The sequence below is a fragment of the Ascaphus truei genome, chromosome 3 (assembly GCF_040206685.1).
Source record: "Ascaphus truei isolate aAscTru1 chromosome 3, aAscTru1.hap1, whole genome shotgun sequence".
Classification (NCBI taxonomy): Eukaryota; Metazoa; Chordata; class Amphibia; order Anura; family Ascaphidae; genus Ascaphus; species Ascaphus truei.
In genome coordinates, this window is record NC_134485.1 from 208,072,024 (window position 1) to 208,096,977 (window position 24,954).

A 24,954-nucleotide genomic window follows, 5' to 3' on the forward strand; every position below is an offset into this window, starting at 1 on the left:
ACTTCTACAATATTACATTTTGGTTTTTACATTATTGAAGAATGTATATAACAAATGATCCCACAATGGTCTAAGGATCAATTTGTCACCCTCCTACCATGTAACATCAGATGAATGTATCCAAAGCTGGGAATCCTTTCTATCTAGTTGTTCTAAATAATTAATGATGTTGCTAATTTATCATGAGAATAAACACCTTGAGGAGATTAACCATACACTATGAGTCTAAAAAAAGATAATCTTTTAATAAACATCCTGATTTTGAGGAAATGGAAATGAAGTTGAAAATTGATCTAGACACGTTTACTTGTCCCATTAATTCTAGATCTGGTCACTAAGGAACTAAAACCCAAGCCCAGGCACAATCTGTCTAAGGATTTTTAATATAGTTATTCAGGCTTGAAATTTTCCACCACAATCTAATATGTGTTTTGTACAATTTCTGCACATTACAGAAGTTTAAAAAAATATATAACTGTACTTGATTCCAGGGTAAATTATGAATTTCCTTCACATGCCTCATCCTGCTAACTAGACAGATCACATTTGTCAGATCAAAAAACAGCCATGACTGTGCTAGCTTCATAGAAGGACTCTGGGTTTACACTTTGTGTATAGCACTTACAGTAAAGCGGGGTGTAACGCAGCTCGAAGTTTAATTCTGTTTAGGGATTAGTATACAGCTCACTATTTTCCCAGCAGAAGTAGGGAGGTGCACAGTAGTAGGTAATATATTAATTATGAGCAGAAATAGAGGGGCGTAACTACTGCCCAAGATGTCCCAGGGCTCCAGCTCTGAGGGGTGGGGGCTATTTATTTTTACAAATGCATGATGTATATGCAGTTCTCTGTTGTCTCCTGTGTCTAGGAGTATATACCAAGATTCACGCCTTAGGCTGTGGCCAGGCTGGGAGCGGGCACGCTGGCGCTCGAGCGCCGTGGCATCATGCGCTCTGCTCGGCCGATTTGTGGCCAGCTAGCTGCGCATGCGGGGGGGGGGGCATTTCCGGGGGCGTGTCCATGATGTCATTGGGCAAACCGCACACGTGACGCATCAGCAAGCGGCCAAATCAAATTTGGTTGTTATCACTCTGATCGTGCCGAGCGTGAGCGTGCACGCGCGGTTCGCTCCACCCTGGCCGCAGCCTTGCCCTATTTGGTCTCCTGACTTTGCAATATGTCATGATGTGGTTTCGCAAAGTGTAACCCCCCCTACAAAAGATAGATACCAGATAAAAGCGTTGCACAACAAAATAAAAATGAAAGGTCAGAGTTTGAGAGAAAGAGAAAAAGAAACAAAAAGCTGATCTTTTTTTTTTTTTGCTTTTGAAAAATGCTTTGGGTAAAAATGAGTATCCTGGACAGTGACAAATGGTCAGATCGATGCCAGAAAGCGTATATTAGCAGACAATGTGGGCCCCAGTGGTTTTTATAATTGAGGTCAATGTTTGTGTTCAAAGTTTATTTACCATTCTGAGGACAGAATAAAGATTAGTATGCGAACATATAAAGGTATAAAACATTAAAAGATTTCAAGTGACACTTTAATGTAGCAGCCCAAATTAAAAAAAAGTATCATTGTAATTGGCTTCCTTAGAAAGACATTATCATTCTTAAAGTAAATGTCTTTGTAACGTGTTAAAAAAAGGAATGAAGATGGGGCACACGGATTTCCAAAATAAAGAGATTTATTAAAGCATACACAACGTTTCGACCCTAAGGTCTTTGTCAAGTGCAAAAAGTGGCTTAATGAACAGAACACCAATAAATCTTTAAATAACACCCATAATTGCCCACAGTGTTTCCTGTTCTAATTGTTCAGCTGACTCTTTCCTGACTCCAAGAATTGGCAATCGGATTAATCCCTGGATCAACATCCTTCCCATGTATACTTATTTGGTATATCCCTGTATACCTTTCCCATCTAAAAAGATGACCAACCTTTTTTTGAACAAATCTATTGTATCTGCCATCACAGTCACCATGGGTAATGAATTCCACATTTTAACTGCCCTTACTGTAAAGAACCCTTTACTTTGTTTCTGGTGAAATTTCCTTTCCTCCAACCTTAAGGGATGGCCCTGAGTCCTTTGTACTTCCCGTGGGATGAATAGTTCTTTTGAAAGCTCCTTGTATTGTCCCTGAATATATTTGTATATAGTTATCATATCCCCTCTTAGACGCCTCTTTTCTAATGTAAATAAATCTAATTTAGATAGCCTCTCCTCATAAGTTAGAATGTCCATCCCCTTTATTAATTTGGTGGCTCTTCTCTGCACTCTCTCTAGTGTATCTGATCTCAGACGCGCTATTAGAGAGGGTTGGGGTTCCTTGCTATGTATCTGATCTCAGACGCGCTTTTAGAGAGGGTTGGGGTTCCTCAGCATTTCACATAGGTTTCCTTAACCAAAAAAAGGTTGGAAACCACTGCCCTACCGCATTGAAGAGCACAAGCAAAAATTCAAATATTAGGTTATTGGCAACCCCACACGTAATTTACAAATTGATAACATGCACAAATACACCAACCAATATTGTGAGAGGCGACATAAGATGTAATTATAAATATTCTAATTCCGGCAGGAAACAAAAATGGGAAGGTAGGATTGCTTTATCCTGCACCTGTTTGGGACTATTGCTGCTATTCACCAAGGCTCGAATATGACAAACTCTCAATCCCGCGTTAACTGCCATTGACTTGAATGTCAGCTCATAGGTGATCCCAGTGCAATAATCTCCCTCGTGTGAAAAAGAACATAAATAATAATACAATAAACCTAAACTAATCAACCAAAACATATCGAGCAGTGGAAACAATCATTTGTAATTAAGGTCGGTCAGGTTAACGAAGCATCATTAAAGAAGATATCCCCCAATAAATTGCTGTTCTGGCATTTATTCCTCATAAACTGTAATCTCCTTAAATAAAAACGTATAAATGAATTACATATATATTATACATTTATATTACTACTAAATTATTGTATGTTGATTATTTCTAGGGAAATAATTAAGCATGCTCTCTAAAAATGACACCGTAAAATAACATTGAGCTTTATACTTCTACACAGTTGAGGCTATTGCTTTAACTAGAAGAAAGAAAAATAAGCAGCAATCTCTTTGCTTGCAGTTGTAATATTTTGTTGTATGGTTCCTATGAAGAAAATGCTTAGATAATTGCAGGTGTGCACTGAATGTGTTTTTTCAGAACTAAATATTTGTTCAGGGTGTTCTCAAAAAAAAACTATTGCTACTGTACCCATAATTAATATACTGAACCAAAGACAATTAGAATTCTAGTAACAACAATACATACATATTTATTTTGTACCATGAGCATTAACTCAGGTGTACACAATTATTCCAATATTTCTCTTTAATATGAACAGAAAATGTTGAAAAAAATCCCATGGAATCGGATATCCAACCCATGACCCGGGAATGTTTTCCAAACCAGATTTTAATGATCATTATGGGCGGATAACTTTGCCTCGTGTACAGAACGGACCAGGTACTATGGGAATGCGGTCTGCATTGGTATGATACCACAAGTGAAATCTACAATACTCAGCTCGCGCAAAAATAACTCTCAAACAGATCTGGATGGAGCTCTACAGCAGGTAAGCCTCTCAGGAGACGTATTCAACACACCCTCTAATAAAGACAAGTGTACAATATATATTGTTCATGCAAAATATGCTTTGATGTGACTCAGCCTGGGTTCTTTCCATGTTAATATCACAGATCCACTTACTTGATGTTCCAGCTGGTTCTTCACACCTGTCCCATTCTTAACTCTGACTGGTAACAGTCACGGACCACCCTGATGTAAGTAGGGCAGTCTGTTCTTGGGGACTTGTAGCAGACGTTTGATTTCCTGTTAGTACTTCAATTGCAACCACATCCTCTCAGAAGCTGGACATAGCTGTAGCCTAGTCTAAGAGACAGCAAATATTACATTCAATATTTTTTTGCACTACAGTGATATAAATAAAAGACCAAAAAGCCCCAAATGATACAGCCAGTGATATACAGTCCCTTTTTTTCTCAAAACAATGACTTTTCCATTGTACATATGTTTATTAACACAGAACACAAGCATTGCAAGCACCATTAATTTTTTTTACATAAATTGAACCAGGTTTCCTCTGGAGCTTAAGTGAGCCATTTTCAGCTCTGGGCACCCTCCTGCACTGAGATCTTTACTATATGGACATGTAAATGGTTGGACAAACGGAAATTACAATGCAGTTGCTGCATTTGGACAGCAGGACCAGCAATACCCGACAGCCATGTGGATTTCTCTATAGGGAAGGAACTTGATACAGCCAGTGGCATGAATGGCAGCTATAGTGGGACTGAAGTGCAGTTATCCGCATTGCACCTTAGTAAATCTCCCTCTTATGTGAAAAAGAACATAATGATAATAAAATAAACTACACAAAGCACATGTAGCCTAGCCTCCGGCCTTAGCAAATACCAGAAAGTGTCAACCTGGGGGAAGGATACTGATTGGTTCATCTATAGTGTGTGATAGCCAATTAGTATTCAACCTGCTCTGTTAAGGGGCACGGTTACAGCCATCCACCTCAGGTTATAAATATTGGCACTTTCCCAAATTGAGGGGCCCTGTCTCATTCTCTCTCCTCCCTCTGTGGAGAGAGGACAACATCAGCCCTCCACCTCATAAGGAGATGGAGGAGGGGTACACCAGGCCTGATCTGGGCCTAATGCCTGAATCAGGGCACTGTGTTCCAAGGAGCTGGGAAAGAACTGTAAGAGCTCTGTTAATGATCTGCATGCAATAAAGACCCAGAAAAGACAAAGGAGTGTGTTTACTGTCTGCTACTGCGCAAGGAGAGTTGTCAGTATGGGCCATCCCCTGCTAAACACAGAGGATCCATACTGTCTGGAGGCGCGGCACCGAGGAATATCAAGGTAACATGTACCCCTGTCCTGGTTCTCCCCACAACACTGTGGAGCACTCAGCCCTCCTATTTGCCAGCAGGTACACAGACCAACACTTGAAGTAGTAGCTAGAAGAGCATACCCATCCCAATCTCACTTAGGGTGGGGGGGTTACAAGGGCTAAATTTGGAGGTGCTGCTGAGATAGTGAACTGCTCCCAGGACAGGTTTTTGCAGCAGCAGGATTGGGACTTTATTGCGTGCCACAGAGACTGTTCATTGCTTCCCTCACTAAAGAAATATGTTGGGGTGACCCCCTGGTCATCGTGCCAGGGAGTGTGGACACCCTCATATCATTGAACTGTTAATCTGTGGGGCGACTCCATGAGGCACCACCAAGGAGTGTGGACACCCACATACACTTCTAAAAATATGATTTGGAGTGACTACCTGAGGTTTCACCAGGGAGGAGTGGGTACCCTGCATATCAGTATTCCAAGAAGAAAATAGGGAGCCGGTTCCTGAGGCAACACCAGGGAGCTGGCAGCCCATTACCTGGCACTGCAGTTGGGGCAACTACGTGAGGCTTCCACCAGAGACCCTGTGTACTCAAGCAATAATGGACTATTGCAGTAATCAGTGAGGCGTTCCCTGAGGCTCTACCAGGGTGCGTGGTACTCAAAGAAAAAAAAGGGAAAAAAAATGTGTTCTATTGTGAACAAAGTTCAAGGGAACTAGTCCCAGTAATCAGGGCTCAGCAGCAAGCAGGACATATATATATATGATCCAATGATAGAGATCACAAATAAGGGAAACAGAGCTATAATAAAAGCTACGTGAGACTTAATGAACACCTGTATAGACTTAACTCCTATGAAGTATATGAATTAAGCAGTATATAAGTCTCTTCGAGGTGGTGACAGACATATATATATATATCATAACAGTCATGCCTACCCTCTCATTGAAACAACCTGCATTGATAAAGACAACATACTGGAGTAAACAGGTAAGTACTCACTCATGTAGCAGCTCACCCTTAAGTGGTGCGTGCATCACGCCAGCATTGCAGAGAAAAATGATGTCCCATGGGGTCCAAGAAACGGAGTACAGCGATATAAAGGATTGGGGCTACAAACCAGCAAAAACGGTTAAAAATAATTTATTGGGTGATGAGTGAGGGGTACAGGGCTACTCTGACGCATTTCGGGAACAAGTCCCTTTGTCAAAGAGTTAGTTTGCGTCTGTATACCCTCCCGTATAAATATGTGATCCCCCGCCCCCAACAGTGACGTCACGGAGTGGAAATCTCGCGCGAGCAACAAACCTGACATCTCCCATTGGTGGAAACTGATCACCAATGGGATGCTAAGCTGAATGCTCGCCTCTCGTGAAAGCTGGGGCTGCGGAAGAACACACAATGGGGAGTATACAACAAAATTATATATGGTCCCAGTTTGTGTTTTTATTTTCACCAGCATTGCTCTGTATTGTTCTTTACTATTACCAGCACTGCGCTGCATTGTTTTTATATTCACTCTTATGAATATATATATATATATAAACACACATGTTTTGTATCATTTTGTTGTATACTCCCCATTGTGTGTTCTTCCGCAGCCCCAGCTTTCACGAGAGGCGAGCATTCAGCTTAGAATCCCATTGGTGATCAGTTTCCACCAATGGGAGATGTCAGGTTTGTTGCTCGCGCGAGATTTCCACTCCGTGACGTCACTGTTGGGGACGGGGGATCACATATTTATACGGGAGGGTATACAGACGCAAACTAACTCTTTGACAAAGGGACTTGTTCCCGAAACGCGTCAGAGTAGCCCTGTACCCCTCACTTATCACCCGATAAATTCTTTTTAACCATTTTTGCTGGTTTGTAGCCCCAATCCTTTACATCGCTGTGCTCCGTTTCTTGGACCCCATGGGACATCATTTTTCTGTGTTCTATTGTGTGTGGCTCCTGCAGAACACAAAAGGAGTTACATATGTACTTTCCAGCTCGCAAGATGGTGGTTTTCCCTGAAAGGAGAACCGCATGGTAGCTGGACTTTTCCTCTCAAAATGGCGGTTCCAGAGAACTGGGAGCCGCATGGACTCTAACTACCACAAAATGGTGGTTCCCGCCAACACCAGGGAAGCCGCATGCTGTTTTGCAAAAGTTGCATCAAGTTGCAAGCTTTTGCTGTGTTCCAGTTTGCGAGAAACAGCGCGAACTGCAAAAAACCCTCCCCCTTCCTTGCTCCTGATTGGACTGTACTATCCACCAGGGGGAGGAGCTGGGTGTGCCCTGATGGAGCACACAGGATGTGAGGAGCCAGATACAATTGCACTTCAACCACACCAGTTGTGCATGCTAAGCTACCTTAATTGCCCCGCAATGCAAAGTATTATTGAGGATACGGACAATGTTTACCATTTGCCTGGCGGAGTAGCGGTGGTCACTAATGAAGATGGGACGTACCAGGTGCTGGGGGTATGTGTCATATGTGGAGCTATGGGAGAACAACTGCATGCATCAGCCCAGTGTGATATATGCCAAGTACCCTATTTCCAGCCATGCTCCCTACAAACCTCTGGTAATGTCATACCTGTACGTGACAGAGAACCACCTGGAGGAAACGCTGCTCCTTTGTCCAGTCCACTGTCCTCTAATGCTGCTCCGGTAAGCTGCTCTGAGAGGGAGGCTCCTGTGGAGGTGATTGCCGTTGTGGAGTCTGATGACAAAGCCGCTGACACCCCTGAGGTATCTGCCGATACCTGCCACGATCCCGAGTCGGCTGCGGAGTTGCGGTTTCCTGATGTCATCGCGGACGAGGCGCGGGAGATCCCCTTTGTTGATCCACACTGGGACCATGTGCAGAGAGCGGCAGAGCTGAAAGAACTGCGCCGCCAAGAGATGCGCGAGGCACGCGCACGAGCTGTTGCATATGTGAAGGCGGCGGAACGCCACTATGATGTAATGGGGCTGCTGGGAGAATTCCCTCCGGGCGTGCGGCCAGCACTACTCCAGATACCAGTGCCATCGCGCCAGATGCTGCTCCACCATCGGGAGAAGAGTCGTCTGGCCGGATGGGCTTAACACCTGCTGCTACCTCCCGGTGAGTGCCAAGTCCTCGGACTCCTTTTTCCTGCAGTGCTGGGGGAGAAAAGAAGAACGGAGCTCCCATGATGCTGCAGCTGTTGTTGTGGCTGAATCTAGTGTTGCCAGGGGCCGTGGCATACCGAGCCTTGCTGGGACTGTGGACACTTTTATGGCTCCGCCTCGGGAGGTCTCCTTAGTCTCCTGCGTACAGGACTATAATGTGCCAGTTCCCCCCTACTTTGCCCTGGTATCCCCTGATGCTGTCCACCCTAGCGTTAACACTATGACCCCTCGGGCCTTGTCACCAGTAATGCCTGATGCCCCCATGAGTAATGGTATTGTTAAGTCTGCTCTGCCTGTCACACCTATGATAGGGGTATCACCACGAGGGGAGGATGGTCAGCGCAAGGCTGCAGAACAAGCTGAAATACAGAGGTTGATAAAAGTATGGAATGTGGGGCGTAGTATCCGCCAGAATAGAGTAGAGTATATCTCTGCGTCTGGGAAAAACAATGCTATTCCATAAGAGTACAAATATGAGAAATGCTTATCGCTCTCCATAATTACTTCTAATAACATAAAAACCCATGGTGCATAGGGAATAAATATACATAAGCACAGAAAACTAGTCAGGATGAGAATCCTAGCTACTGTAGAAAAGAAACCCACAATTGCACTCTATGGGGATAACATTAGGTGGGACAAAATATAAACCCAAGCTAGTAGTCTAAAGTGCCAAAAGACGCAAAACAAAAAAAAGTTTATTGGCATATAATAGGGAATATACACGTGGAGGTATAGGGTCAATGTGTGAAAATATTAAAATTAGGTGGTGCTAACCCGATATTCCCGAGGGTATGAGGCTCCTCTAAAGCCCACTAGGGGCACCTGACATACAGGGGAGAAGGAATCCCTGAATGTGTGTGATATGATGCATAGGAATATGTCCAGAAAGCACATACGCATGGTGCCTCAGATGGAACTCCTACTGATAAGGTAGAAAATGCGCTGATTACCTTAAATGACACGTCAGTGTGTAGATGGCTACACCCAGTAATCAAAGGGTTAACAGTGTAGCAAGGCATATATATTGCAACATTATCCAGAACATATACACATGCTATTAAGGTGTCTGCTTGCATTAGGCAGTTGGCAACAAAATGTGCAATCATAGATAGTATGTTACACATCCATCTAGGAAAAACACGGTGTAAAGGCTGGTCTGCTGGTGCATACATATAGCAACAAACCCTATGAACTGCCTGATGTGTAGATGAGGCATTCATAAAGCCTATCATTATATAAATTCAGGGGGAATGAAGGTGTAAAGAAGGTATATATAAATCAACGCTTTATACAACCAGTTCAGCAGGGTGTGTGTCCATGTATTCGGTACACCGGAGCTCCTGAAACAGCGGGTTGCCACCACCAACATCAAAAGAGTGACGTCATCTAAAACCGACGGTCCGTTTCGCGTAAGGGTGTAACGGATCGGGGGACTCGCGTGTCCCCGTCATCCCAGGTCCCACGGAGGCTAGCTGTCTCGCTCCCCTACGTCCCCAATCTCTATCCTCCCTGTGCAGTTCCTCCACGGCAAGGTCTGCACGCCCAGGCACATGTTCTGCACACGCGCGCAGTTCCCTCACCGAGTGCGCGCGGTCCCGATCTCTTGTCTCCTATCGTGGTACACGCACCCCTCGGCGTGCCTCCGTCATCCCTGCCCTTTCCCTACCTGGTTCTTCCGCTCCTCCTTCCCCTCTGTCTCCCGTGCCAATCGCCTCCTCCGCGATGCTTCCCCCACACTCTGGTACACGCGCGGTGCGCATGCATAACAAGGTTACAGAAGGCGCACGCACCCGCTCTAGTTACCAGCCCTCCCGAGGCACTGGCTCCGCCCCCCGTCGGTTGCAGGCTATTACCCTCGATTACCTCCCTGTCTCCTCCCCTGATCTCACAGACCTATCCCTGCAATTACCCACTCAAACCTCTGCTCTTCTATTCACCCCTATTGGCCCTTCTTCCCATATAACCTCACTCTGTCCTCTCAGTCCTTGCTCTGCATAGCTTTCCTGTAGCTCCTGTGTGTGCAGTGTCTATGCCCAGCTCCCTTGTTTGTTTCAGCTCTGGTTCCTGTCTCTGCCCCTGTTTGGATTCCTTTGGTTTGAACTTGAACTCTGCTTTGGACTTGACTATGCTGCCTTCTGCTGCCCTTGAACCCTAGCTTTCGGACATCACTACGCTGCTCTCTCCAACCCCTGAACTCTGGCACTTGGACATTACCTTCCGACCTCTGGCACCCCGGATTCTGCAAGTATAATGTTAACCCTTACTCACCAGGCCCGGCAACACAATTACCACACTCTGGGCACGCACTCACTGCTGTGGGTGCGTGTTATACCCTTACCCACCTCAATACTGGGGACTGGCCAGGTCTGCGGGCATACAGGCGTTACAGAGGGATTACGCTTCGTCACTCCTAACCTCTTCTCCCCTCCCCCTCCCTTTCCTTCCTCTCCTTACCCCTCCCCCTCTGTTTTCATTATTCTGATTTGTACATGTCTTTATGACATCTAGCAATAATCACCTTATATTAACATTCTGTGTATTGTACTTTGCAATAGATGATGGATCAGAGTCGTATTGTATATCAATATGCAATTTGAAATATGACTCTTATTGTTTAATGTGTATTAAAGCATTAAGTTAAATATATTATATAAGGAAAAATATTTTCTTGCTTTATATACTGTGACAGAAACCAGGGGATGGTAATAAATTCCATATATAGGGCTCCCAGGATACTGAACAGTTTCTATCCTGTTTGGCCTGGGAGTGCAGCCTTATAATACATGCACTCCATCCCACAGTTTGGCAAGTGCTGGAACTGAGGGATGAGAGATCCAGACCAGAGTTTGTCTGCCGCCTGATTTCTGTCACCTATCATGCTAATTAGAAATCAGGTATGTAAGACTGATTTCCTGTTTCCTCTCCCCTCTCCCCAAGAGCCTGGAGACAGGAAGGCTGCTGGAAGCAGAGAGGGGAAAAGCCTCTCCCCAAACAGGTTATATGTTTCTATTCCTTTTTGTCTAAAACTGGAAAGTACCTTGTTTTGTTGTTGGAAGTGGAAAAGCCACTTCCACCCAGAGTCAGGGAATATCTAAGTTAAGTTATCGCTCAGGTGAGCAGCTTTTTGTTTTGATGTGTTTCTGTTGTATGCACTGTGGCAGTCTCAGTGCCTGGGACTGAATAAACCAGGCATAGCCTGTTTAAAGGAACAGTACGTGACGCCTCATCATTTAACCTACCCTAAAAGACCGTGTTCTAACAGTCCCGGACAAACGGCGGAGCCCCGGAGTAAGCTGTTTGTCACATATGGTGGAGAATGCGGGCAGAAGACTAAAAGGTCTGCGGGTTAAAGAACTTTGAGAAAAAAAAAGGGGGGGGAGGGGTTCTCTCCAAACAAGATGGAAGACGTGGTGAGTGCGCTGGTATGCAATGTCGCTGTCCAGAAAGACGCGAATGAAACCCAGCACCAGCTGTTAGTAGCCCAGCAAGAGGCGACTGCAGCTCTGCAAATCGCGAATGCAAACCAGCAAGAGTCAAACCGCTTGCTGAGAGAGGAGCAACAACGGTTCGCCCAGGGCTTACAGCAGGAACTCGAGATCCTGAGGGGGACTATCCGTAACCTTCCACTGGCAGAGGCAGCCCCAGTCCCGAAAATGACCAGGGCAAGCCACTACCTCCAGAAGATGGGGCCCTCGGATGATGTGGAAACCTATCTTCTCACGTTTGAACGCACGGCACAGAGAGAGGGATGGCCAGAAGCTGAGTGGGCCAGTCTAATCGCAACCTTCCTAAGCGGCAAATCCCAGAAGGCTTACTTTGATCTAGAGCCAGCCGAAGCTAACGTCTATGCAAAATTGAAGTTCGAGATCCTCGCCCGCCTCGGCGTAACCACGGCTGTTCGTGCCCAAAGATTCCACGCATGGTCCTTCACATCGGATAAAGCCACCCGAAGCCAGATGTATGACCTCATCCACCTCGCTCGGAAGTGGCTACAACCCGAGATCAACTCAGCAAGCCACATCGTGGAACGGTTGGTCATGGACCAGTTCTTGAGGAAACTTCCCTCTGCCCTACGCCGTTGGGTCAGTCAGAGTGACCCCCACAATGCAGATGAGCTGGTGCCCTCGTAGAAAGGTACAATGCAGCAGAAGAGCACTCGCAACCCCTAATCGTGGAGCAACCCCACTACCTAAGGTTCCAGGACTCTTCCAGAGACGGTAAAAGGGTACCAGGGTTAAGGGGGGCTGAAGAGCGACGACCGCCTTCACACAGCACCAGTAACAATGGCTCGCACACAAAGGGCAACAGCCAACATGGCGAGCCGAAAGAAGGCTCTAAGTGGGACACAGACTATGTACCTAAATGTGTGGTCCCAATGTATGGGCCCTAGCCCAGAGGACCCCTTGTATAACCATCTGTGGGCATTTGTAAAGGTTAATGGTAAGAGGGTTCGGGCACTTCTTGACTCTGGGAGCATGGTCACACTAGTGTCCGAATACCTGTTGCCCATTAAGAAGAAACAGGTAAACAGTTCACAAAGAGTGGCAATTTGTTGTATACATGGGGATAATCACGAATATTCCACTGTTGATGTTTTTTTTGAAACAGAGTTTGGTTCTTTAGATTTCAAAGTGGGTATAGTACCCAAACTGGCACATGATGTGTTAATAGGGACCGACTTTCCCCATTTTCTAAAAATGTGTTCCTCCTCTCAGAATAGCGCCCAGAGTTCGATAGCGGACCATAACGAAGTAACAGAAGAAACAAATCCTTTCCCTTTTTCAGAAATAGAGGTTGACGAGTGCCCAAATAAGAAGGGGAAAAAGGAGGAGTGCTGTAAAATTCCCTTCCCCATGGCTACCTTGGTAGGGAATACCCCAAATCAAGATGTTGAACAGGCACTTACCACCCCAGAACAGGATAAGACCCTCGCTGACCTAGAGGTCAGTCCTGGGAGTTTTAAGAAGGCACAGTGGGAAGACCCCACATTAGCAGTAGCAAGGGGGAATATACGGGACCAGAATAGTACTCCTGGCCAACCAGATAGGTCACTTGCCTACCCCTACTTCGAGGTAGAGAACGACCTAGTATATCGGGTTGATAAAAGGAAATCAGTTACAACTAAACAATTGTTGGTACCACGGACATTCCGTAATGTAGTATTACACCTCGCACATAGTCACCCATTGGGGGGACACCTAGGGGTGGAAAAGACAAAAGAAAAGGTTCTCCGAAGCTTCTATTGGCCTGGGGTTCTGGCAGAAATTACAAATTATTGCTCCTCATGCCCAGAATGTCAGATCACCGCCCCGTTCAAAGCGTACCATAGCCCATTGGTACCCCTTCCCATAATAGAGGTACCATTTGACCGGATTGCTATGGATCTAGTAGGACCCCTAATAAAGTCTGCTAGGGGACATCAGCATATATTGGTAATATTAGATTATGCCACCCGATATCCGGAGGCAGTTCCCCTACGTAGCACATCTGCTAAAAACATAGCAAAAGAGTTAGTAGTTCTGTTTTCCCGGGTCGGAATTCCTAAAGAGATTTTATCTGACCAGGGAACAACATTTATGTCCCAAGTAACAAAAGAGCTATGTAAACTCCTGAAAATCAAGCATCTCAGAACCTCAGTCTACCATCCACAAACAGATGGTTTAGTGGAACGGTTCAATAAAACCTTAAAGAGCATGTTACGCCGGGCAGTCGATAAGGTTGGGAAAAACTGGGATTGTTTGTTACCATACCTGTTATTTGCCATTAGGGAAGTTCCCCAATCATCCACAGGCTTCTCCCCATTTGAACTATTGTATGGCCGACACCCAAGGGGCTTACTGGATATAGCCAAAGAGACTTGGGAACACGAGGTTACCCCTTACAGAAGTGTAATAGAGCATGTTGCCCAGATGCAGGACCGCATCACTGCAGTCCTACCTATAGTGAGGGAACACATGGAGAAAGCGCAAGAAGCACAGAGGAATACGTATAATAAGGGTGCTAGGATCAGAATTTTTTTTCCAGGCAATAGGGTGCTAGTTCTGGTTCCCACCGTAAAGAGTAAATTCCTTGCTAAGTGGCATGGGCCATATGAGGTCTTGGAAAGAGTGGGAGAAGTAAATTATAAGGTGAGACAGCCAGGTAGGAGGAAACCTGAGCAAATTTACCATATAAACCTACTTAAGCCCTGGAAAGATATAGAGGTCTTGTTAACCCTAGTACCCCCAGGTGAGTCAGAGAATCGAGAAACTGACCCAGAGGTTAGCATAGCTGAAACCCTGTCCGTTCATCAGAAACGAGAGGTTCAGAATTTAGTGAGAAGAAACAAAGAAGTCTTCTCTACACAGCCAGGTAGAACTAGTGTAATTGAACATGACCTAGTCTCTGAACCGGGGGTCCGAGTTAACCTTAAACCGTACCGAATCCCAGAGGCCAAAAGAGAGGCTATAAGTTTAGAGGTTAAAAAAATGCTAAAACTAGGCGTAATTGAGGAATCCCAAAGTGGGTGGAACAGCCCTATAGTCTTAGTCCCAAAGCTAGATGGTACAACAAGGTTTTGTAATGACTACCGGAAACTAAACGCGGTGTCAAAATTTGATACTTATCCTATGCCCAGGGTAGATGAACTTGTAGAGAGACTGGGCAAAGCCCGATATTTCACAACCCTAGACCTAACAAAAGGGTACTGGCAGGTTCCCCTCACAGAAAGGGCAAAAGAAAAGACAGCCTTCTCAACCCCAGACGGCCTCTTTCAGTATAGGGTGCTGCCTTTTGGCTTACATGGAGCTCCCGCCACATTCCAAAGAATGATGGATAAAATTTTAAAACCACATGCTCGGTATGCTGCCGCCTACCTGGATGATGTGGTAATCCATAGTGAAGATTGGCAATTCGACCTTCGAAAGGTCCAAGCTAAATGCACTATTGGTCTGGAGGAGGCCAAGTATCAGGGGTATTCTATTGGCAGAGGTTTACTCAAACCCCAAACACTCAAAGTAGAGGCGATACAAAATTGGCCAAGGCCAGTTACAAAAAAACAAGTAAGGACCTTTTTGGGGTTAATTGGGTACTATAGAAGGTTTATTCCCAATTTTGCAACTAAGGCAACCCCACTAACCGACCTCACAAAAGCAAGAGGACCGCTAATGGTAAAGTTGTCCCCCGAAACCGAACAGGCCTTTAGAAGCCTGAAAGAAGCTCTCTGTGCCCAACCAGTGTTGGTCACACCTGACTTCTCCAAAGTGTTCGTAGTCCAAACCGACGCATCTGAGGTAGGGCTGGGGGTGGTACTCTCCCAGGAGTCTCAAGGTGAGGAGCACCCCATCCTTTATTTAAGTAGGAAACTAAATCCCCAGGAGAAAAATTACTCCATAGTCGAGAAAGAGTGTCTCGCAATAAAGTGGGCTGTAGAGACGCTCAAATACTACCTGTTGGGGAGAAAATTCCGGTTGGTCACAGATCATGCACCCCTTACCTGGATGTGTCAAAACAGAGAAAAGAATGCTAGAGTGACCAGGTGGTTCCTAAGCCTACAACCCTTTAAATTTTCTGTGGAACACAGGTCAGGGCACAAACATGGCAATGCTGACGGGTTGTCAAGGATGCACTCCCTAATATCCATGGTCGCTCATCCCTCGAGGTCTGAGCTGGGGGGGAGGATATGTGACAGAAACCAGGGGATGGTAATAAATTCCATATATAGGGCTCCCAGGATACTGAACAGTTTCTATCCTGTTTGGCCTGGGATTGCAGCCTTATAATACATGCACTCCATCCCACAGTTTGGCAAGCGCTGGAACTGAGGGATGAGAGATCCAGACCAGAGTTTGTCTGCCGCCTGATTTCTGTCACCTGTCATGCTAATTAGAAATCAGGTATGTAAGACTGATTTCCTGTTTCCTCTCCCCTCTCCCCAAGAGCCTGGAGACAGGAAGGCTGCTGGAAGCAGAGAGGGGAAAAGCCTCTCCCCAAACAGGTTAAATGTTTCTGTTCCTTTTTGTCTAAAACTGGAAAGTACCTTGTTTTGTTGTTGGAAGTGGAAAAGCCACTTCCACCCTGAGTTAGGGAAAATCTAAGTTAAGTTATCGCTCAGGTGAGCAGCTTTTTGTTTTGATGTGTTTCTGTTGTATGCACTGTGGCAGTCTCAGTGCCTGGGACTGAATAAACCAGGCATAGCCTGTTTAAAGGAACAGTACGTGACGCCTCATCATTTAACCTACCCTAAAAGACCGTGTTCTAACAGTCCCGGACAAACGGCGGAGCCCCGGAGTAAGCTGTTTGTCACAATACATTTTGTATTCAATATGGCATATATGGATAACCTATAAGTGTCTCAGTTATGACAGAATTACTATATGGAACAATCTTTTATTCTTATAAGTCTATATGTAAAGCATGAAGAAATATCCCCAGTCATGACATATGAGGAAAATTATTAAACTGTAATGGTGCCGATTGGGGCACTACTGCATGGAAACTTCATAATTAATAACCTCCATGGTCTGCTCATCTCCATATTGTACACACATACAGTACCTCTAGTTTCCCACTTAATTGCTAATGCAGGTAAAGTAATTTCTCCACAATCACGTGGAAAGAAAGCATGCATAAGAGACCCTTTTCCTTTTTATTTTACCAATATTGAGAAACATGGCCACTGATCAATAGACTCAGACCAAGCTTTACACCAAATACCTACATGACGCAATACACTATATCCAAGAAGTCTTGCATAATAGAGTTACAGATGCAGCGGCCATTATTTTAACAAATCCCAAATCCTTTTTCATGTGCTCTGCTGTTTTCACACCGCATTCCCGCGTTCACACCGCCAAGTTTACCCGCGGTTTACCGCTGTTGATCTGTTTTAATGTAATGGTTTCGGATTTCTTTGGGTGCAATTCTTCGTGTTTCTGCCAGGTGGCAGAAATTAATGAATTGTAATGTGTACAGTTCTGTCTGTGCTACTGTGTCAATTTGCAGGTGTTTAAAACCAGATAAAAACCAAATAAAAACGAAGACTACCACAGTGGTCCATTGGGATTCGATCTTGAAGACGTTATCAAATTTAGGCGCTTCCTAATAAAAACTTATAAAACTCAAAACTGTTTGCTTTTTTCTACATTCCTACAGTATCCTTGCACAATTGCTGACTAGACTGTTCACCATGTGTACATCGTACATGTATAAAAAAAACCTGACTGTAGTTATGCATATTTAATATTTTCTGCAATTAACGCTGTAGCAGATAACATTGCGACTGAAGCCGAAATATATGAATATTTAATTTCGAACAACGATTTTTACAAATTTTCACCTGACGTTCGTGGTTGGAAGCGTTTGATAAGAAAAACCTTAAGTAGCGATCATTCTTTTTTTTCGCATTGCCCCTCCTGCCGGAGATACAAGAAGGTATTGGGGGGGGTGGTCCCTGATTTTTACAGTATGTTTGATCATGGCAACATCAAAAGGAGAAAGGTCTGGTTTAATCCATATAAAATTCGTCAATCCCAATCCAGCAATGTAATAGCGCCAGCACCAACTTACAATAACGGTCTGACCGTCAGTGAAAACCTGGTGAACGGCAATCCTTGCAACCTTTCCCTGCCGGAATACCTGCAAAATTTACAGCCTGAGCCTGATTTCATGTAAAGGTACCAGCAAGCTTGCATGTACCAAAAAGATTTCCAGCTTCATCAGCTGTCAACTACAGGTGTAGCAGGCCAGCTATCACCTGTCAACTATAATGCAGACTACGGGAGTGCCAGTGGCTCATCTCCACCCGTTTGTCAAAGTTTATAATGAAGGTAAATACAATGTACAGTACAGTATTACGTTTAAAGCTGCAGTTCAAGCTGCCGTTTAAAAAATATATATATTTTTTTAAAAACAATACATTACAGTATGTGCATCAATACAATATGCACACAGACAAGTGATTAGTTACAATAAGCTGCAGATCAGTCCGTTCTCCTGTAATCAATCGCTTTGCTCAGGGTTATTTAATTCAATTCTTGCACAATTATTGAAAATGTAGTCCTGCAATATGATTGACTGAGCAGTTACTACAGTAGATACAATTGGTGGACAGCTAGGGAGAGGGTGGGGATCAAGAGCCAGAGCCTATCAGAAGTTTGTTCTCATTGTACAGACGCACATGTTCAGTAGGATATTGCTTGAACTGCTGCTTTAATGCCCAATGACGCGACTTGACGCATGCGCAATATCGGAAATAATAGCATCATTTTTTTTCCCCCAGAAAAGAAACTTTGACATCAAGCTGAAAAAGGCAAAAGGAGGGATTTTGATGGACCTTTAATATTGCTTTTTTAAAACGTTGCTTGCACATTGTGAATCTGATTTAAAAATCCAATTAGGCAAAACATTTAGAGTGACAATGCAATTTTTATAGATTAGGATAGAATAATTGTGAGAGGTAGATGAAAAAACAAGTGACGCCGCGGTCACGGCTCCTCCAAACAGCCAAAACGCATGTAGAAAAATAAAAAACTTTATTAATTCAACAAGTGAACAACAGCCATAGTCAACCTCTGACGCGTTTCCCTAAAGCACAGTTTCTTAGGTTTAGGAGACTGTGCTCAGATTACGATAGCTTTCTGGAACAATCCAGAATTCTAGCTGAACGTTTTTCAGCCAGAGGTTATAAGGATAGCGACATTAAATCTGCATTTGAGTCAGCTAATCTCATTGAGAGATCCACATTAATAAAGAATAACAGACATTCTAGACATAGAGACGCTTCACAGTTCTTTTCCAATGACAGGGACAAAAGTCCTTTATTCATTTCCACATATAATCGCCAATCGCATCTCATATGTGATATTTTTAAAAAGCATTGGCAGACCCTGTCACTGGATAAAGACATTATGGAATATGTCAAAGATGGACCCCGTTTTGTATTTCGAAAGGCCCCAACAATCGCGACACATTTGTCGCCTAGCTTGTTTAGTTCACAATCAGGTCATCCACGAATACAGGGAATACCAAAAGGTTTTTTCTCCTGTGGTATTTGCTCCATGTGCAAATATGTTAAACCAACTAAAATGATAAATTCTGGTAAAAACAGTTTTTATGTCAATAGCTTTATAAACTGCAATTCCAGTTTTGTTATTTATATTTTGTTTTGTGGATGTGACCAACGGTATATTGGGCGTACTATCAGATCGTTGAAAGTACGAATTGCGGAACATGTCAGATTAATTAAAAAGAAGGATTTAATACATCCTGTAACTAGACATTTTTCTTTGTGCCCTAAAGGGGGAATTAGCAATTTTTCCTATGCAGCTTTAGAACATATCCCTAGCCACGTTAGAGGTGGAGACAGAGAGAATACATTGAATAAACGTGAAATGTTTTGGATTTACACCTTAGGTACCCTTTATCCATCAGGTATTAATCAAGAGTGGGAGCTAAAACATTTTTTAACAGGCTAAAAATCCCTGTAAAAAATCCCTGTGAATACTTTCTAAGGCAGCGGTGCGCAAAGTGGGGGGCGCGACCCCCAGGGGGGGCGGGAGATTGTGCTGGGGGGGGGCGCGGGCAGTTGCAGAGGCCCCGCGCTCTTCCCCCAGGCATTTAAATGAAATGCCGGGGGATCGCGTGAGGCCCCTGCAACTGTTTACTTACCAGGATTCAGCCGCCTGTGTTGCGTCGCCATGGCAACGCGGCGTCAATAGACGCCGCGGCACCATGTGACCTGACGTCACACGCCCACGCAGCGTCATCTGACGCGGCTGAAGGAAGGCAGGGGGGCGCGAGAGCCGGGGGCAGAGAGACAGGGGGGCGCAGCACAAAAAGTTTGCGCTCCCCTGTTCTAAGGTATACTGTATATCTCTCTGTTTTCATCTTGATGGGTGGCTTAGGGTACATTTCAGTATTTTACTATTGTGTCATGGTATATACATGAAAACCATCTATTGTATATAAATCAAGTTATTATGTTCTATTGATTAACATGTTATCTGTATTCCAAATATGAATTATTTTTAATGCAATGTAGTGAGTTGGACTATAAATACTTTTGTATACTTTTATTATTAGCTTATATATGTATAGCTTAAATACTTTCCTTATATTTTTCCTAAGTAGTTATTCTTGCGATTAATCAGCAGTCTTTGTTTTTAACTCTTGTTTTTAACTAATTTTTTTGTACTTTGTATGTAAGTTTCACATTTGGTTTGGTGTTTTGCATGCGACGGTCTCTGTATTGGATTGTATAGCGTGAGCTAATACTCATTATTCTGCAGGTGAAGGGGGATTACCCTCCACTTAAATTGTGACCAATCAGAGTGCGGTTCAGTCTATATAGAGATTGTCTCAGGCTTAGGGAGTTACTCTTTGATAAAGTCCGTAACCCGGAAGAAACGCGTCAGAGGTTGACTATGGCTGTTGTTCACTTGTTGAATTAATAAAGTTTTTATTTTTCTACATGCGTTTTGGCTGTTTGGAGGAGCCGTGACCGCGGCTTCACTTGTTTTTTCATCTACCTCTCCAATTTCCGGCTGGAGCACGCGAGGACATCACCACACAGCAGACCGCTGGGCAACTCTAAACCAGCTTATTGGCAAATCACTAAGGAGTCGTGAGTACTGACCGCTGGGTTTATTCCGTGACACAGGGCGTGGGTGAGGCTTATACATACCGGTTCATAGGGATCTACTTTTGGGCATTTCCCTGGACGTGCTCGCTGGTATTTCCCCCGGTCTTGGCCCCCCGCCCTGCATTAGTCTATACGGATATATCTTTGTTGCTTATTGCTTTCATACTATGAAGGATGTCTACCTCCTGCCACCACAGACTTACATAATCATACCACCACAGTTTTGGTAGCCACAGTATCCAAAGGGGTTCACCCCCCTAATCCTGTCTATAGAATAATTGCGAGCTTTATAGAAAACCTTATACAGTATGCTTGCATGTGTAATTAACTCTGCAAAGAAACCCCAAAAAAATACAACTGTATATCTTTTATTCTATATGTATTATTTATTATTCAATACTTTCAAAATGCATATGCGTGTCATCACATTTAGGCACATGCGTGTGTCTCATTGGAACCTTGTTGAAACGCATATGTGTGTCATCACATTTAGTCGCACGCGTGTGTCTCGTTGGAACCTTGTTGAAATGCATATGGGGCTTTGGTGAGAATGACTTCTCATTCAATGTGAATTTCATGTCTGGAAAAAAAAATAGACCCCTTTTTGTTTCTCGACATGGGCTTGCATAACAATTTTTGCTATTCTTAGAATCAATCACTAGCTTTTTAATTCTACACTACAGTCATGTATACTGTACTTTATGAGGTGGGTGGCATACTGTTATTTTTATTTGGGGGTGTGGGGTTCAAAACATTCTGATGACCTGTCCAAAATATCTCTTTGAACTAATAATCCTGCATACACACCTCCCCCCCTCCCACAGACACACACACACACACACACACACACACACACACACACACACACACACTGTAAGCCTAACAAACATTCATTAGAGGTTGAATGAATTAGAGTAGAGGTTCATTTCCAGGCTTTGTTTAACTGTGTAAACTGGAGTAGTAGCCCCACCACCCCCACCCACTGCTCCCTCCCCCCCCCCACCCCACGCACACACACAAAGTTCAAATGATTCTCATGAACTTAAAGAAGGAACAATTTTATTTGTGCAGGATAATCATGGAAAAATGAATAATACAAAAATACAGTAGGTCACCTCTTCCAAATGTACAATCTTGTCTTTATCTTCTTCGTAATGGCTGCATTGCAGTCTGTAGTTCTTTTGTCATTGAGAGAGGGGTGAGGGGTTAGTGTAAATTACTGACTGTTACTACCGTATACACACAGTACAATACGTTTGCACATGTCCACCCCTCCCCCCTTCCTGTAGTGCTGCAGCTCTGAAAAGAAAAAGAAAAAAATAGTGCATTAAAGGCATTGAGTATTTCACAATATGGGACTATAACTACTGTCAATCTATATACAGTATAACTGTAACAAGTTATGGATTGGAGCACTGTGTATTACCTGCCAGTATTGGGGGGAGTGGGGGGATATCCTGCACTTTGTCTCTACCCAGCTCCAGACATGCACATGCAAAACAGAAATAGAAATAAATGATTGTACAGTACCAAGCATTAAAAACATTAAACAATGAAACAATTTAAAACAATCAACTGTTTTTATTTTTGTTAAAAACATTTTTCTATAAATTTTGAACTACAGTACACAACAATCAAACAGAAAAGTCATTCGGAAATTGTCTGGCCTTCCAGGGAACAGCCCTAGGATGCTTCAAAAGGCCATTGATGGTGTCTCTCACGGTTCTCATAACATGAGTGTTAACAATAAAATAACGCTGCACTTCAAAAATTGTGTTCCTTAAATTTGCCGGCAGAGTCTTCTTGGTTTTATTCCCTTCATAATTTACATTGTGGGTCCACCCGCTGTACATCTCAAAACTGACGTGGTGTTTAAAGATGAACTGGGCATATTTCTGGGCTAGACCAGCACTGCCGATCTTGTATTTCTCTCGGACGCGCTGGGGCAGTTCTCGCAAGATGATGTTTGGGAGCGTCACAATCCTGGGTGCTTCTGGCAGTGGGCAAGGTAGGTAGTCTGGGAGGATGCTTTCCTCCTGTCGTGGCCTTATCGGGGTTGTCATCTCTTGTCGTGGCCTTATCGAGGTTGTCATCTCCTCCACCAGAAAGGCATGCATGTATTCTGCAGGCGGAGGGGGTGAGCGTGGAGGGTCCCATTGTGTGCTTGGTGTTGGAACTGTGAAGGTAGAATAAAGCGCCTCCAGGCCACCCTCCTGTGTCAAAAATACAGGGGCAGAGACTCCAAGCAAAGAATAGATTCCCGCGATGTTCCTCTCCATCTTATCCATACACCTATCCCTATTCAACAATCTTCTCCATAAGAAGATCAATCTTTTGCACCGTTGAGTTGTCAGGGATTTTGACACAACTTAAACCATTCAGCATGCCAGCGAACAAGCTGGATCTGGTGCAAGGAGTGCTGTTGAAATCTGCGTGGATGGGTGCTGGAGCAGATGAGCTGGGGGTTCCCAGCAGAGCAGCATCTGGGTTGGGTGCTGGAGCAGGTGAGATGGGGGATCCCAGCAGAGCAGCAAAGGGGATGGGTGCTGGAGCAGGTGAGCTGGGGGATCCCAGCAGAGCCGCGTCGTGGGTGGTTGCCGGGTCAATTTCAGCGACCAAAGCCTTTGCTTTAAGTATATGGCAGCCATTTTCTTCTTCACATAATAAGGCTCAGGGTTCTTAGCCTTTGGAGATTACAGAACGTTTTCTTTATTCTCCTTTCGCTTTGGCTTAGAAACAGCTTCCGCCTTTCGCTTTCTTGTGGTTGGCACCGCAGAAGCAAGCAGGTTCCTGCGTCTGTAGAATCAGGGTTGATCCATGGATACAGATGGAATAATGCACAATGCAGTATCTGGACAAGAGAAAGTTCAGATAGAGATCAACGTGTGGGAGGCTATGCAATTTGTGTCACCTTTTATACACTGTGTCCCTATTTGAATTTTTTCACGGGCATGGACACGAGCTGCAGGTGTTAAAAGTGGTCGTACTGTATACTAAACCTGTCGAGCGAGGCTGAGGCCCATTAAATTAAAGTATAACTACACCATCCATTTTATTGATTCAATGCACATTGAATACACATTGAATATACATTCCTCTGTGCTTGATTGTTTTCTAAAAGCAGCGATGCAGAGGAAAAAGATTACAAAGGATCTCAGCATGAGAATACAGGATATGTACAAGAATGTATACGAGAGAAAAGAAAACCTAGTATATTAGCACTCTATCACACCTAAATGTATAATGAAATTGTTAAAATACTTTATTAACAGCAATGAATAAACAAAATGGGGTTTAAAATAAAATATATATCAAACAACATGTGACTGTATTTAATTTGTAACATAACTATAAGTAGTTAAGTAGATTGAACATATGGAGATCCTTGATAGATATTCAGGATCTAGTGCTATACATATAGCTTCCTACAGATATGGAAATAGGGCCGTGGTAAGACTACTATAAGGATAATGTCACGTCAATGTATATATGTATACTCTCACAGCGTGTAATAGTGGACGCTCTGTGTATATGTTGACATTATGTGGTATATATCCTAATATACCTAGGGAAACGATGCAGAGATAAGTGTAATGTATGTAGCTACCTGTGATGTCTGGTGGATGAGTAGCTGGTGTGTATTCCTCAATCACCCAACATGGATGGCTGCTGTCTATGGGGGTAGCACTAGAGGGGAACACTGAGTAAGATAGAGCCCCTTGAGTCGTAGAACCAGAGTTTAATACTAGATATGCGCAGTTAAATGACAGGTATGAACACCCTCAATAGGGTACTCATGTGTTGTCAACATAAATGTATATAGATGCTGTGGTTCGGCTAATGGGCTAATAGATTCTGGAACATGTGGGATCAATTCGTAACAAACTGGATACCCCTGTTGCCAATCATGTAAATAGATGTCAACAGGGAAATCTGAAGGCAATATCTTTTGTGGGAATTGATCAATTCTCCCCGGGAATCAGACAGGGGACTGGGACACTGAACTACTTAAGATTGAGTCAATCTATATACACTCTAGGTACAATGATCCCATTTGGACTAAATAAGGGGTTTGTATTCAGCCCCTTCATTTGACACCAATCCCTCGTTCCATGTACAAGACCCTGCGTTCACACCCCCTATCCATAACATGCATGTTATCATTCAGCCTGTATATCTGACTGCAATCAAAACCATACAAAATAATTGGAAAATGATTACACAGAGACCTTTCTTTAGTGTGCATTTATTTACATCATGGCTGATAT

At 43.9% G+C, this 24,954-nt stretch overlaps 1 protein-coding gene across 1 annotated transcript in view; it reads right to left on the reverse strand.

The window, feature by feature from the left end:
- LOC142491010 (uncharacterized) overlaps window positions 1-3,879 on the reverse strand; it is a 34,871-nt gene extending 30,992 nt beyond the window's left edge. Inside the window, exon 1 of the mRNA XM_075593353.1 lies at window positions 3,755-3,879. The gene's annotated coding sequence lies outside the window, so the exon portion shown is untranslated. The remainder of the gene's footprint in view (window positions 1-3,754) is intronic.
- Between the last annotated feature and the right edge of the window lie 21,075 nt (window positions 3,880-24,954).